Below are 14,388 nucleotides of genomic sequence, written 5' to 3'. Positions count from 1 at the left end.
ATGTGTTTAAATCATGATTATAGATCATGGAATAATATAGAGAGACCGTTGCCTATATCAGCCTGTACATTGCAGTGCTTCACTGAGTTTTATATTAGGCAGTGTGACCACAAGTGTATTTAATATACTCGTTCCAAAATAATTATTATATGTGATGTACAGTTAGTGAGGTTGGGTTGGGTTTTTACTTTGATCATACATCTAATGTTATTAACGTTCAAAACAACTTGGACTTTTCAATCTTAAGTAAAATCTGCTAAATATTATAAGAGAAATAATATAGTTACAACTATCCCATTCGTGTACATTTACTTTATACAATACCCTAAATAATATAGAAATGATTATTTATTAACAATAATTTTATATACGAGTATATCATTTAATTTGTAACACTAAATAAAATGTACTTTATTAATACATTGCCAAATATTATTTTGATATGTATTAATTATAACTTTTAATGTTAGAAATAAAATGTTCAATCATTAAATTTTCTTTGAAATATCCCTTAATTCAACAATTGAAACAAATTTTTTCAGTGGAAAATTTTCCTTAAATATATTTTCGTAAACGGCATTTTTAATGTGTTAACTCTTAAAAGTCTTTTAATTTAGATGTTAAAATTATATTTTAATGATGTTTTCTGATTTATAAATATTAACCTTGTATTAAGTTGTTATTACTGTAATCTTAAAAGGAGACACGACCACGAAATAAGTGATCAGTACTCATAGTGAACGTTACATTGTAGTATTTACTTTGACTCTTCCTATTGGTACTCTTCCAAGTGGCTGGAAACGGGCGTAGAATACCCTGCTTCACCATAGAAATTGGCATCCCTGGTCAACCAACTGAAATTTTGCAGAAATTGTCAAGCAACTTTGCAACAACTCAACCTTGTTCAACATCAACGACAATCAAAGGAAATGTGAAATATTTGTTCTTTTGGGCAATTTTTTGTTAAAATTTAAATATTGTATTTAGTTTAAGTTATTTTTAAGTAGGAATTTAACCTCCTTTATTTTTCTTTTAAAACCATTAATATAAATTATTAAAATCTTAAATAAATATGTTTTTTGGTTTTTAACAAAAAATATGACTACACAAAAGTTTTTAATTTTCGAATTAACTCAACTAGTAGGCGAACCTTTTAAAGGCCATTCTAATAAATTAAACCAATTTTTAAGCGCTGTAGACGATATTTTTTTAATTGTAACCAAAGAGCAACACAAGCAACTTTTTTTGGCTATTAAACTAAAAATAAAAGGGAAAGCAAAAGAGATTGTTAATTCTATAGAATTAAAAGACTGGTCAGAGCTTAGGGCATTGCTTATAGAATACTTTGGGGAGGAAATTCGTCCAGATCAATTGTCTGTAGAACTACAAACAATTAGGCAAAACAAAAATGTAACAATTAGTGAATTTGGTGATAGAATGGAAAAATTAGAATTTAAATTATATCATGCTTATACAAATAAATTAAAATATGAAATACAAATAGAAGCTATAAGAAATATGTGTGAGGATCAAGCATTAGGGGCATTCAAAAGAGGCCTATACAATAATCAAATTAAAATTATAATATTATCTAATAACCCTAAAAATATTAATGAAGCAATCGCTATTGCTAAACTAGAAAAGATTCGTATTAATACAGAAAATAATCTCTTTAACGCCATATCTATATGGTATTAAGTTTAAAATTCAGACAGACCACAAATGTTTACTTTGGCTTTTTAACTTAAAAGATCCCAATTCAAGGCTTATGAAATGGAGATTGAAATTATTAGATTTTAATTTTGAAATTATGTATAAAAAAGGAGCTAATAATACAAACGCTGATGCACTTTCTAGACCAGTAGAAAATTTAAATGAACTAATTCATAATAGTAATAAAAACGAACCTAATAATGACATATTTAAAATTAATAGTTACAATAATTTTATAGATGTTCAAAATAAACAACTAATATTAATTAAAAATATCATAGATTCTAATGACACAACTAAAACTACTAAAATTAAGAACATAGTATTATTTTGTCCTGTAAATATTGATCATAGATTTGAATTTAAAAATATTATTAATCCTCAAATAAAAGTTAATCAAAATGATATCAGTTTAGAAAATAATTATGTACTCGTTTATCATAAATTAAACTTTTTTGATTCTTACGATTTCCCAAAACTATTTTTAAACGTGGAAACTCTAAAAGAATTATTATTAAGTAAAAATATTAAACATATTTTTATTCTTAAACATAAAAATATAAATTGGGAACAATTTAGATCTATACTCAGGTATATTTTTAAAGGATCCGATATAAAAATTGAATTAGGTCAGAATGATGACATACAGGCTGTATGATACAGCTAGAAACATATGATAAAATTACACTATTAAATGAAATTCATTTTCTAGCCCTGTCGGAGGACACTTCGGTATTTCTAAAACTATAAAAAAATTAAATCAGTTAGGCTACAAATGGAAAAATATGAGAAAAGATGTAAAAAACTTAATAAAAACTTGTGATTCTTGTCAAAAAAATTAAAATCCTATGTGTATTACAACAATATCAAACGAAGTTCTTGAAAAAATGTCCGTTGACATTGTTGGTCCTCTAATATGATAGAAAACGGTAACAAATATATTTTAACAATCCAAGATGATTTAAGTAAATTTCTTTTCGCGTACCCCTTACAAGAACACTCTGCAGAATCTATAGCAAAAATTTTAGCTTATAAATATATTTGTATATTTGGCATTCCAAAATACATACTTTCTGATCAAGGGGCTGATTTTTTATCTAATATAATTAAAAATATGTGTAAACTTTATAAAATAAAAAAAAATGAACACCACTGCTTATAGACCACAATCAAATGGCTCTCTAGAGCGTAGTCATCAAGTTTTAGGTAATTATTTAAGAAATATTGTAGATAATAATTATAATTGGGATGAATATTTAGATACTGCTATGTTTTCTTATAATATAATGGTTTACAACGCTACCAATTACCCTCCTGCGACACTTATGTTCGGTAGGACTATTAGAATACCGACCGCTGTTAAAGAATCCCCTGAATTCAAATATTCATATGATGACTTTTTGGACGATTTAAAACTAAAAATAAATGCTTCTCATCAAATTGCTCGACAAAACCAAATTGAAAATAAAGAAAATTATAAAAAAAATTACGACTCTAAAATAAAAAATAAAAAATAAATTCTTAATGTAAACGCCTTAGTCTTATTAAAAAATGAATCATCAAATAATAAACTTAGCCCAAAATTTAAAGGACCTTATAAAATCATTGAATTAAATAATAATGTCAACGCCACTATAAGAATAGGAAATAAAAATATTAAAGTACATACGAACTAAAAGTAATACAGACTAAAAAAATAATTTTCTACAGAAATTAACTCTATTAATATTATTAAATTTAAACATATATTAAATTTACATGAAAATTTCCTAGTTTCTTCTTATAATTAAATTTAGTTATAATTCTTCTTTTAGGGCAAAAGAGTGCCCTACAATCCGAAATAACTAACTATAAAATAGTAAACGTCAGTAATAGCCCTGAAATCCAATATAAACAACTTAGTAAATTAGTCTTAGCCATAATTTTTGCGCAACGAAACCAATTGCACCCAATTATTATAAAGCCTGAACAATTCCTTTACGAAATTAATAGTATTTTAACTAAAATACCAAATAATTTACAGGTACCCATAAATGTTAATATAGATAATTTAAATGAAATATTCAAAATATTAGAAATTAAAACTTTTTATAGAAATAATAAATTAATTTTCACTATTAAATTACCATTGAGTAGCATAAATCATTATAATATTTACTATATAATACCAATATTTATTCCTTTTAATAATAATAATCAGTTTATTCACTTAACTAAAAATGTAAAGTATCTTTTAACAGATTAGAAGCCACTCAAACAAATCTGGAGTCAAACTTTATGGCAATTCCTATAGAATTCAGTCTGCTAAATTCAACTTGTTGTAACAACTTGTACAACAAAATTATTCAAAAACCTTTACATCTCGAAAGAATGGAAAATATAAAACTAGATCAAGCGGCTTTAAACAATCTAGAATCTCAATTAACCTTCCAAGAACGTATTAGTGATCTGCTTACACATAAACATGTATATACATTTTATAATAATAATAATTTTATATTTAATATACTTTTTAGAATAATGGGAATAATTACAACAATATTTATAATATATATTTACGTTAAGTACTGTAAGAAAAATAGACGTACAGTACAATCTGAACAAATACCATTAGCTATAGAACCAAACCCTATTGTAAATAACTCTGAACCAGAACGTAGAATTTACCACACTAGATTAAGGCGAAGGCTTTTAGAAAATGTATACAATTAATAATAACTTTAATTATGTTCCTTTTTTTTTTGTATTATGTAACTATTGTTAAATAAAATGTATGATTAATCTATAGTAAGCCTAATGTAAGAAATAATACATATATTTTTTTATATTATTTCACTTTAAGGGGAAGGGTGTTGTAAACGGCATTTTTAATGTGTTAACTCTTAATAGTCTTTTAATTTAGATGTTAAGATTATATTTTAATGATGTTTTCTGATTTATAAATATTAACCTTGTATTAAGTTGTTATTGCTGTAATCTTAAAAGGAGACACGACCACGAAATAAGTGATCAGTACTCATAGTGAACGTTACATTGTAGTATTTACTTTGACTCTTCCTATTGGTACTCTTCCAAGTGGCTGGAAACGGGCGTAGAATACTCTGTTTCACCACGATATTTTTAGCTTCGATGCAAAGCGGAGAAGCTATTAATTTTATTATGTGTTTTTTTATATGTATGTCGCCATTATTTCTCAGATCTCACCAGACCGATTTCTTTCTACGATATTTCCAAAGTTTACAAATCGTATCTAATTGAAGACATTGCTCTAAAAAATTTAAAAAAAAATTCCTCGTTCCCTGTATTTTTAAAATCGGTAAATTTTGTCATTGTTTTTTTCTTAATACAAACATAACTTTTTGAAAAATGAACGAATCAAAATAATTTAAGTCAAAATGAAATTTAAATGGTAATAAAATTATGTAACCCACAATACAACTACAATTTTTAATAAACTTGAAAAAAATATAAGCGTTAATATAAGAAGGAATCCCAACGTTAATATCGGTATGTTAATTAATATTAGATAATCTGATTTAACTAGAAACTAAAGTTAATTTAACCTCATATACTGCACTATGATTTATAACGTAAAATAAAATTACAGTATTGATACTGGCAAAATAATATGTGCGGTAAGTACGATGTGATTAAATAAAATCTTTGGATTTACTTGGCAAGTGTTCATTAGCTTTCTAACTCGAAATTTAAATTTGTAGCTTTGCAAAAACGTTGGTCGAACCCGAGATAAAATTCAGATAATCAAATTTTTCGGTTGCCCTAAAACACGGATCGTCCGTTACTGACGAGAGCATCAAAAAATTCCAGGGCCGCAATTATATTGTATAATAACTACCGACGTATATGCTATTGCTGGTTTGCAACGCTTTGTCGTCCGACTTCCAATAAATTCCAGTTTGGAACAACCGTCCGACCCCTGAAATATATTGTGTGTTCAAGTAACATAAAATGTAATTTACACGCATTTATACAGGCATAGAATCAAGCTTTTGGCCTCATCTACAAATAAACGTAGTTAATTAATAATTGTAATGAACCCATTTTTTCACTTGATATTTATTTTACACTTTAAAAAACTTTTTATACTTTTTTAAGTCGTAATTGATTAAGAAACTATTTGTTATTAAAATGTTATTTATTTTCTAAATAATATTATGAAAATATAAAAAGAATATATATATATATATGTGTGTGTGTATTTTTTTTATGTATAACAAATTCTAATAAAGAGAAATGATTAATATCATATTATTTTGAAAAATTAAAAAAAACTTTTAACTAATAATTATTTATTTGTAACTGTAATTTTATTACTAGCTATACATTTAAATATTCTGCATCCATTTTCTCTCTTCATAATATAAATAATATATATTTTTAAACAAATATAAATTATCCTAGTTTTAAAATTGATATCATGTATAATTATTGTATTGAAATCATCATGTTTATCAAATTTATAAGCATAGCCCTAAATATGTCTAAGGTTTATAAAAAGATTAATAGTTGATATTTTACATCGTTAATTTAAAATAAGTTAATATTTTGATTAGATCATAATTTTAAGTAATTTTATATTACATTGCAATTGAAGTTAAAGTGATATAGAGACTAAAATAATAATGTAGTATGAAACATAAATGTTTAATAAAAGAATTAAGATTTAAAATAAAATTAATTATAATTATTTTCTTAATCTATTATAACTATTCATAACTAATGATCTTGTTCATCTTTATATAAAATGCTCAAATTGACGACATCAATTTCTTCTATTTTATCACTTACTACTGAATTGTTTCACAGGCAACTGATTAAAAAATTTCAGATTTTCATTATCAAGTACATGACCAATGTTCTAAAAAATATAATAAGGGTTAAATTTTAACTAATTAAATGAGAAATTAATTAAAATATGATTTTCCATTAATATAAATGAAAAAATTAATACTTTCAGATGTATTTTATATAAATTAAAAATATAAACAATACCAATATAAATAATTTTAGTTATTAATTTTCATAGATCTAATTTAAAACATTTTACAAAATTAGAACCATTATATGTAGTACAATAACATTATTTATCCGAAATTTAAAACTGTGTGTATACTTCATTTAATGCTTTAGCTAAAATATCACAGATATATGACCCTTCTAGTCTTTTCGGTCTTAAAAGACTTGTAGTTCTTAATTATTCCTCTTTAATCTATGTGACTATTATTCCAATGTACGATCTAACAAAATATATTATATTACTACCTATAAAGTCTGTTGATTATGTACCTATACAAATAAAAATAAATCTATTATTTACTTTTTAAAAATCGACCAACCATCAGTAGTTGTAGCAATATGATCACATTTAAACATCTCAAATTTTATTTTGAAGGATAATTTATGAAAGTCGTTCTCAATAATTTTCATTAAAGTAGGCCGAGACACAAATTTTCTGTTGGGGAAACCTCGTTCAATTATTTTCTTTAAAACAGGATTTTCAATTATTCTAAATGGTAAATTAACATTTATAATTGTTGCAGGTGTTCATTTAGAATATCTGAAATCAAAATTATATAATATTGATGAGAATGAATAATAATTTTTACAAAAACATATGATAAATATTTTTTTGATTTAAACTAATAAAATTGACAAATAACTGATTAATTTTATGAATTAATCAGTCAGATTGTTATTGTATTAATTGTCAGTCGAACAAAGTATCATAGTACAGTAAATATACTGTATAAGAGAACGCAACTTGGCGGGCAAATGGTAAGATAGAATGATCCTGTTCTCTTCAATAGTCACTCAGTTGCGTGGTCACGATATAACAATAAGTTCATAAACAACCTGGCAACGTTGCTTTGAGAAGTCTAAAGGAACAGTGCGTTAAAAACGTTCATACTACTTAAAAACACCACCACGTTGCCAGTTTGCTTATAACTAATCTTTTATTTGAATTTGTTGCTTTTACTATTTGTGGCTCNTACTTAAAAACACCACCACGTTGCCAGTTTGCTTATAACTAATCTTTTATTTGAATTTGTTGCTTTTACTATTTGTAGCTCGATTGACTTCAGTATTAATTTTCTCGAATGTCTGTCCATCGAATTTATAATAATCAATGAATATGTGGCCGTTTTTAAAATATCTGTTCCATTTGTTGAAAACGATTGTTTGAATTTGTCGCTCAAATATTCTAAAATTATTGCTATTAATAGACTGTCCAGTCGAGTTATTTATATATTTCTTATTTATTACCCATTAGTATTGTAAATAAATTGCATTTATAAAATTTATTATGTTGTTGCGGACCTGTAAGGCTCGCCTGAGGGAATTTTAATATTTATTTGTTGTTCGGGTTACCGTCTGGATTCCCTATTGGGCTATCCGCACTGAGTCCTCCAAGATGTATATAGGAAATAGTAATTATTTATAAAGAAATAAATTTAAAACTCTCGATAGAAATACTGGTTATAAATAGTAAAATGTATTATACGAAAAATATTACGTTACAAGAGAAATATAACAATTAATATAAATGTATATATTTATATAAAATAAACTTTCATAATAACACTTCAAAATAAGAATATGCTATACAATTATAATGTTAGTTCTATAACGGTAGACACTAGACACTAGACTGACTAACGTTAGAAAACATTGATATAGCCAAAAGGGGACTTTTATAATGTTATAACTTTTTGAAAAATGTATGGATCAATTCAATTTTTTTATGAGAAATAATATTTTTTAATAATCCCTTTTTCATTCGACATACTTTATCTTAATCAAGATATTAATAAGGAACTAGCAGATCATGTAACTTTTGGAATAATATACCAATTTTTTAAAATTAAACACTATCTAAAGATTTGCATCAAAGCGTTTTTTATGATAGTGATTTTAATCACTGTCAGATATTATTATACTTGATCCAACTATGTCACGTCACCACTGTGCCGCGACCCCCTGTGCTGGGTTTTTTTTATATTTAGGTAAACAAAAATGCACGGCCGAGAATCGTCTAATTATTAAAATAGTCATAAAAATATTAGAGCAATAAATTGGAAACTATACATCAAATTGGCTACAAATTAATTCGATATTTTACAAAATGAATACTGAAGTCAATCGAGGCATGTAGTAGAGTAAATTAAGTAAATGACTGATCCATTACAATTTTTGAATCAGTACTTCGGAACTTATTTATTTAACTTAAGCGAGTAGAAGTATGCGACCGAAAATGTATAACAATAAAATCCAATTACTAATAAACTACAAGAGAAAAATTGTAGAGTACTAACACAACAAAAAGTCGACATTTCATTAATTAGTTAGAATTTGATGGACATATATTTTAGAATATTAATATTGAAGTCTAACGAGTTAAGTAGTAAGAGTAACACATTCAAATAATCGGAAAAACAAAATTAATGTCATAAATGTATAGTGCACTGAAAAACTGCATGAAAAAACGTGACTTGGCAGCGTAATAGTAAGATACAATATAAATATCCTACATTAATTAATAGTCCCTCAGTTGCGTTCTATCGCGTCCCGCGGGTTAGAAATAAATTCATAAGCAAACTGGCAACGTTGCTTCCATAAGTCTGTATAATTAAAGGGGACAGAGCATTGAATTCATTCTTAACGCTTATTGACTTATATTTTATTTGAATTTGTCGCCGTTTTTAAAATATCTGTTTCATGTGCTGAAAACGGTTGTTTAAATTCGTCGCTCAAATATACTAAAATTATTGCTATTAATAAACCGTTTGGTTGAATTATTTTTCTATTTCTTATTTATTGCCCATTAATATTGTAAATAAATTGCTTTTGTACAAAGTATGCTGTTTATTATGTCAGCTTAGTCAATATTTGGTACAAATTATTTAAGCACCACTTTTACTGCATTATTATTATTCGTTATTCTTCTATTTTTATCAGTCATGATTCTTATGTTAGATAGACGTTTTAAAGTTTTTTTATATATTTTATTTGAGATTACATATTGTAGTAATTAGATGAGGAAGTATTGAATTACGTCGATTTTAGTATAATATAAGCTTTACAATAGTAGTAAGCAATTTTTGAACTCTTAAGCAATATAATAATTCCATATAAAAGGGAAATACAGGGTAACCAAATTAATAATGGTGGGAAAAAGAATATAATAGGGAAACATGAAAAGTATAGGAGGACGAGACTGGGCGAGAGGAAACTGGACGTTTTTGTCGAAAAAACGTCGAGTTACGGGTACGCGAGTGTCTTTGTACGATTTAATTTTGTTTTATGTTACATTTTTGATATTACTTTTTGACTTTGTGTTTGATACGTTTCTTAAATAAAATAGCTATTTTAAAACCTGGACTTAGAGCAAATATTTTATATTCACCGTGTTCCTAGAATTGTGTGTGTGTGTGCAGCTAGAGTCAAGNGTGTGTGTGTGTGCGGCTAGAGTCTAGGTTGGACTGCTGGTCCTTTAGTCAATCTTAATAATTAGTGTACGAGCTGGCTAGTTTTTGGGCTTAACCGTCCTTTAGTGGGTATAGTAAAAAAGTAGTTGTGCTGGTGGCTGACAAGGACCCACCCTTCAGTCTGCTACTTTTGAGCTATACTGTGCTGACGGGTCTAAACTCTACCCCTTTAGTAGTCCACTAATTAGAGGGATTGGGGCTGATCAGTTTATCCAACGGGAGGACTCGAGAAGAGCTCGAACGACGAACTCGTCGTCAATATATATATATATATATAAAACATTAATAAATTTGTGTTAAACTTTTGTGTCTACGTTGGGGCACTACCGACGTACGACAATATATAATGTAATTAATGATAATTTAACGGGTTATGCATTGTAATAACTTTTAATTTAAAATTAAAAAATATAAACAATTGTTTACAAAATTGTGAGCTTAATAAATGTATCAAACTGTTATATAAAAATTACATGAAATATTACTAAAATTATTTTCAAAATGTTGTTTAATTAGTTTCAAAGAGTGGTTGATTTATTATTATCCCCTAAATTTCTCCTGAAGTTATAACCTTCGAAATATTATTTTTGGCTTAGTTGAAAACTATTTATCTCTAAATTTATAGGTAGTTACATATTTTTTAATTTTTTCCTTTATCCTTTTAGTATACCAACTTAATATTTTTAAATGACAACATACATTTGTAACTTGCTTAAATAATAGAAAATAGTCTAATTTAAAAAATGACTTGTCGATAATATCCATTGGACTAGTACTTTGAAAATTATTACTATTTTTATATTTAGGTAAACAAAAATGCACGGCTGAGAAACGTCTTATTATTAAAATAGTCATAAATATATTAGAGCAATAAATTGAAAACTATACATCAAATTACCAACAAATTTATTGACTACTTAATTAAATCGATGGACATATATTTGGCAAAATGAATACTGAAGTCAATCGAGGCAAGTAGTAAGAGCGACAAATTCAAATATTTAGATGAATAATATTAAGTGTCAATGATCGTTCGTGTCCCGTTTATTAGAAATAAGTTTAAACAAACTGGCACCGTTGCTTTTATAAGTCTGTATAATTTAAAGAGACAAAACGTTGAAATCATTCTTAAAAAGGCTTACACACTAGGCGTTTAATCGCTGTATATAAAACACCCGAATTTACATTGAACCATGTACACTTTGAGTGAAAACATGCGTTCGGACGCGACCGATCGCTAAAATTAAACAATACAAATCGCATGTTATCATAAATATAAATTTGAATATAAATATTTAAGTAAACAATTTTTCTTTCATAAATGATATCGGTAAAATTATTTTTGAGTTTTTTAAGTTGTTTTTTAAAATGTCTTACAAACTTTTCCTGATTAATTGGGTTTAATGTAAATTCCTTTAAAATAAAAATATAAAATTAAATTTTTTTACAAAATTCAATGTCCTAGAAATATAATTTGTTAATTATGTTTAATGTTCGTCAGTCTTTTTGCCATGTTTACAAATACTCCATTTACCCTAAAAAAATTATAGTTTATAAATGTGTGTTTTAATGTTTTATAATCATCCAGGAAATACTTAATTGGCCTTTTTATGGCAAATATATATAAAATATATATTATATATATATATTTAGGTCTAGTAGTAAAATTAAAATAAAATGTTTTTTTTTATGTTACAGTTAATAATTTTAAAATACAGTAAATAACTCAACTTACCAATTCATCAAACGAGCGTGTAGACATACGGTAGTACCTGAAGAATTCTTCAGGATAACTCCTCAAAGTTAAAAAATTAACTTGAAATTGACCTTCTCGAGGTCTTTTTAAATTTAGGGGGTGAACCCAATGTTTACGAATAGTTGTTTTTTTATTTATTTTATGTTTTTTTGTACAGCGTAGATACATGGCGTATACAACGCATGCAACTTCAACATCATCTAATGTATCCATACTTATTTTAACTAATTTTATACTTTAAAAAAAAAAAAATATTCAGAGCAAATGCTACCACGAGGAATCTGTTATGATTATACTGTAACTTTTGGCGGGCTAATTTTCTTTGTAAAAACGCGTCAAAACGCTTGTAGTATGAACATGAACGGCGTTTGCGTTCAAAACGCCGCGTTTTTAAAAACGCGTACGCGCGCGTTTAAACGCCTAGTGTGTAAGCCTCTTAAGGCTTTAAATTCTACACGTTGCCAGTTTGCTTATTAACTTTCATTTTATTTGAATTTGTCGCCGTTTTTAAAATTTCTGTTCCATCTGCTGAAAACGATTGTTTGAATTTGTCGCTCAAATATACTAAAATTATTGCTATTAATAGACTGTCCAGTCGAGTTATTTATCTATTTCATATTTATTGTCCATTAGTATAGTAAATAAAATACGTTTATAAAATGTATAATATGACGGTTATGACAATTTTTAGTACTAATTATTCAAGCACCACTTACATTACATTATAGTTATTTTTTTGTTCTATTTTTAGCAGAAATTGTTGTTGTTTGATGGAAGTTTAAAATTTTCTTATTACATTTTATAATATATGAATAAATAATATATGTTTGTTGAGTACTATTTATTCCTCAATTATAGATTGTTAAATACTTTTTAGATTCGCCCTGTATGTATTATAAGGACACCAACTTTATTTTTTAAATGGCATACAAATTTAACTTATTTATAAGATAACAATGTAAAATTTATATTTAGCTCCATTGGGTGCCCCCCTACTGCATGCTATTCAAGTCATATTGTAATTTTTTTTTTTTCACTACTGTTAATCCATTTACGGTTGTGCATATATTTTGTATAGATGTAAATTATTAAGAGTTATTTGAATAAAAAAAAAAAAAAAATTTATATTTAAAAAAACAATTTTTGGTTCAGTTGTAGAATACTACATTTCAACAACGAAATGGCGACAATTTTTTTGATTAATTTTAATTCAATGGACAGGTATTTGTGAAAATTAATGCTGAAGTCAATCGAAGCAAGTAGTATGAGTGACAAATTCAAAATCGGACTAACAAGATTAAAATGTCATAAATGTAGTACTGTGAACATATTGCACGACAGAACACAACTAGGCTGTCAAATGGTAAGATAAACAGCTCTTATTTTATCCAATAGTCACTTTTTTATGTTTTCTCTGGAACAAATTATGGAAATGAATTCATAAGTAAAATAGCAACGTTTATCTCATAAGTCTATAATATAGACTCTATATAATTGAAAGGGGTAGAGCGTTCAAAACATTGTTAAAGCTATAAACACCACGATGCTAGTTTGCTTATCAACTAATTTTTTATAAGAATTTGTCACTTTTACTACTTGTGGCTCCATTGTCTTCAGTATTAATTTTCTCAAATATCTGACCATCGAATTAAAAATAATAAATGAATTACTCGCCGCTTTTAAAATATATTTTATATCTACTAAAAACAGTTGATTGAATTTATTGCTCAAAATTCACCGTTTAATGGAGTGTATTAAACTAATATTACTGCTATTTGTTACCGCCTGGGCTGTTCTAAAAAAAAAGATCCCAAATATAAATGGGAATTAGAACTTTGCCGTACGGATTAATATAGGGGCAACTATTAATCAACAAAAATTTCCTATACAATTTAGAATTTGTTAAATACAAAATATTTTTTGTTTATCCAAAATAGGATTGGTTACCTTAATAAATATAAAGAAATAATTTAAATAACAACACTAATTTTTATTGTTGATGAATTAAATAATCAATAAATATAAACACCCATATTACTTACATTCAGTTTTTAATTTTGTTTGAATACCATGAATAAAATGAACTACCATTTATAAAGGTGATATACCACCTGTAACTTTAATGTAATAATGTTATAACCAATAAAAAATAAAACAGAATACAACTATACGAATTTGCAATTATAATATGAACGATATATTTTAAAACGAAAAATTGAGCAAAGTTTTTACTGATTAATAACAAAACAACAATTACTTCAAATGAAAAAAAACAATGTAACTGAAAAACTAAACTATATAATAATAACAACCGGTACACACTTTATTTTGAATAAAAAACCGACCGAACAACACGGTAATAAGCTGATAAGGCGTCTTAACAGGTGATAGCGCACAAGCACTACCAGCTGA

At 26.4% G+C, this 14,388-nt stretch overlaps 1 long non-coding RNA gene across 2 annotated transcripts; it reads right to left on the bottom strand.

Annotated features, from left to right (window-relative positions):
- Positions 1-6,208: 6,208 nt before the first annotated feature.
- On the bottom strand, positions 6,209-14,388 carry LOC126902645 (uncharacterized). Of its 2 annotated transcripts, none has more exons than XR_007703286.1 (4): positions 14,019-14,388; positions 7,052-7,291; positions 6,793-6,971; positions 6,209-6,592 (listed from the first exon to the last, which is right to left on the bottom strand). It is a non-coding gene; the product is annotated as an uncharacterized LOC126902645 (long non-coding RNA). The 2 variants fall into 2 exon arrangements; XR_007703285.1 differs by having other exon boundaries at positions 6,848-6,971; positions 14,019-14,371.

The sequence above is a fragment of the Daktulosphaira vitifoliae genome, unplaced genomic scaffold (genome assembly GCF_025091365.1).
Source record: "Daktulosphaira vitifoliae isolate Bord-2020 unplaced genomic scaffold, ASM2509136v1 Scaffold_3, whole genome shotgun sequence".
In the NCBI taxonomy this organism is placed as follows: Eukaryota; Metazoa; Arthropoda; class Insecta; order Hemiptera; family Phylloxeridae; genus Daktulosphaira; species Daktulosphaira vitifoliae.
This window is presented reverse-complemented; position numbering and strand designations above follow the sequence as displayed.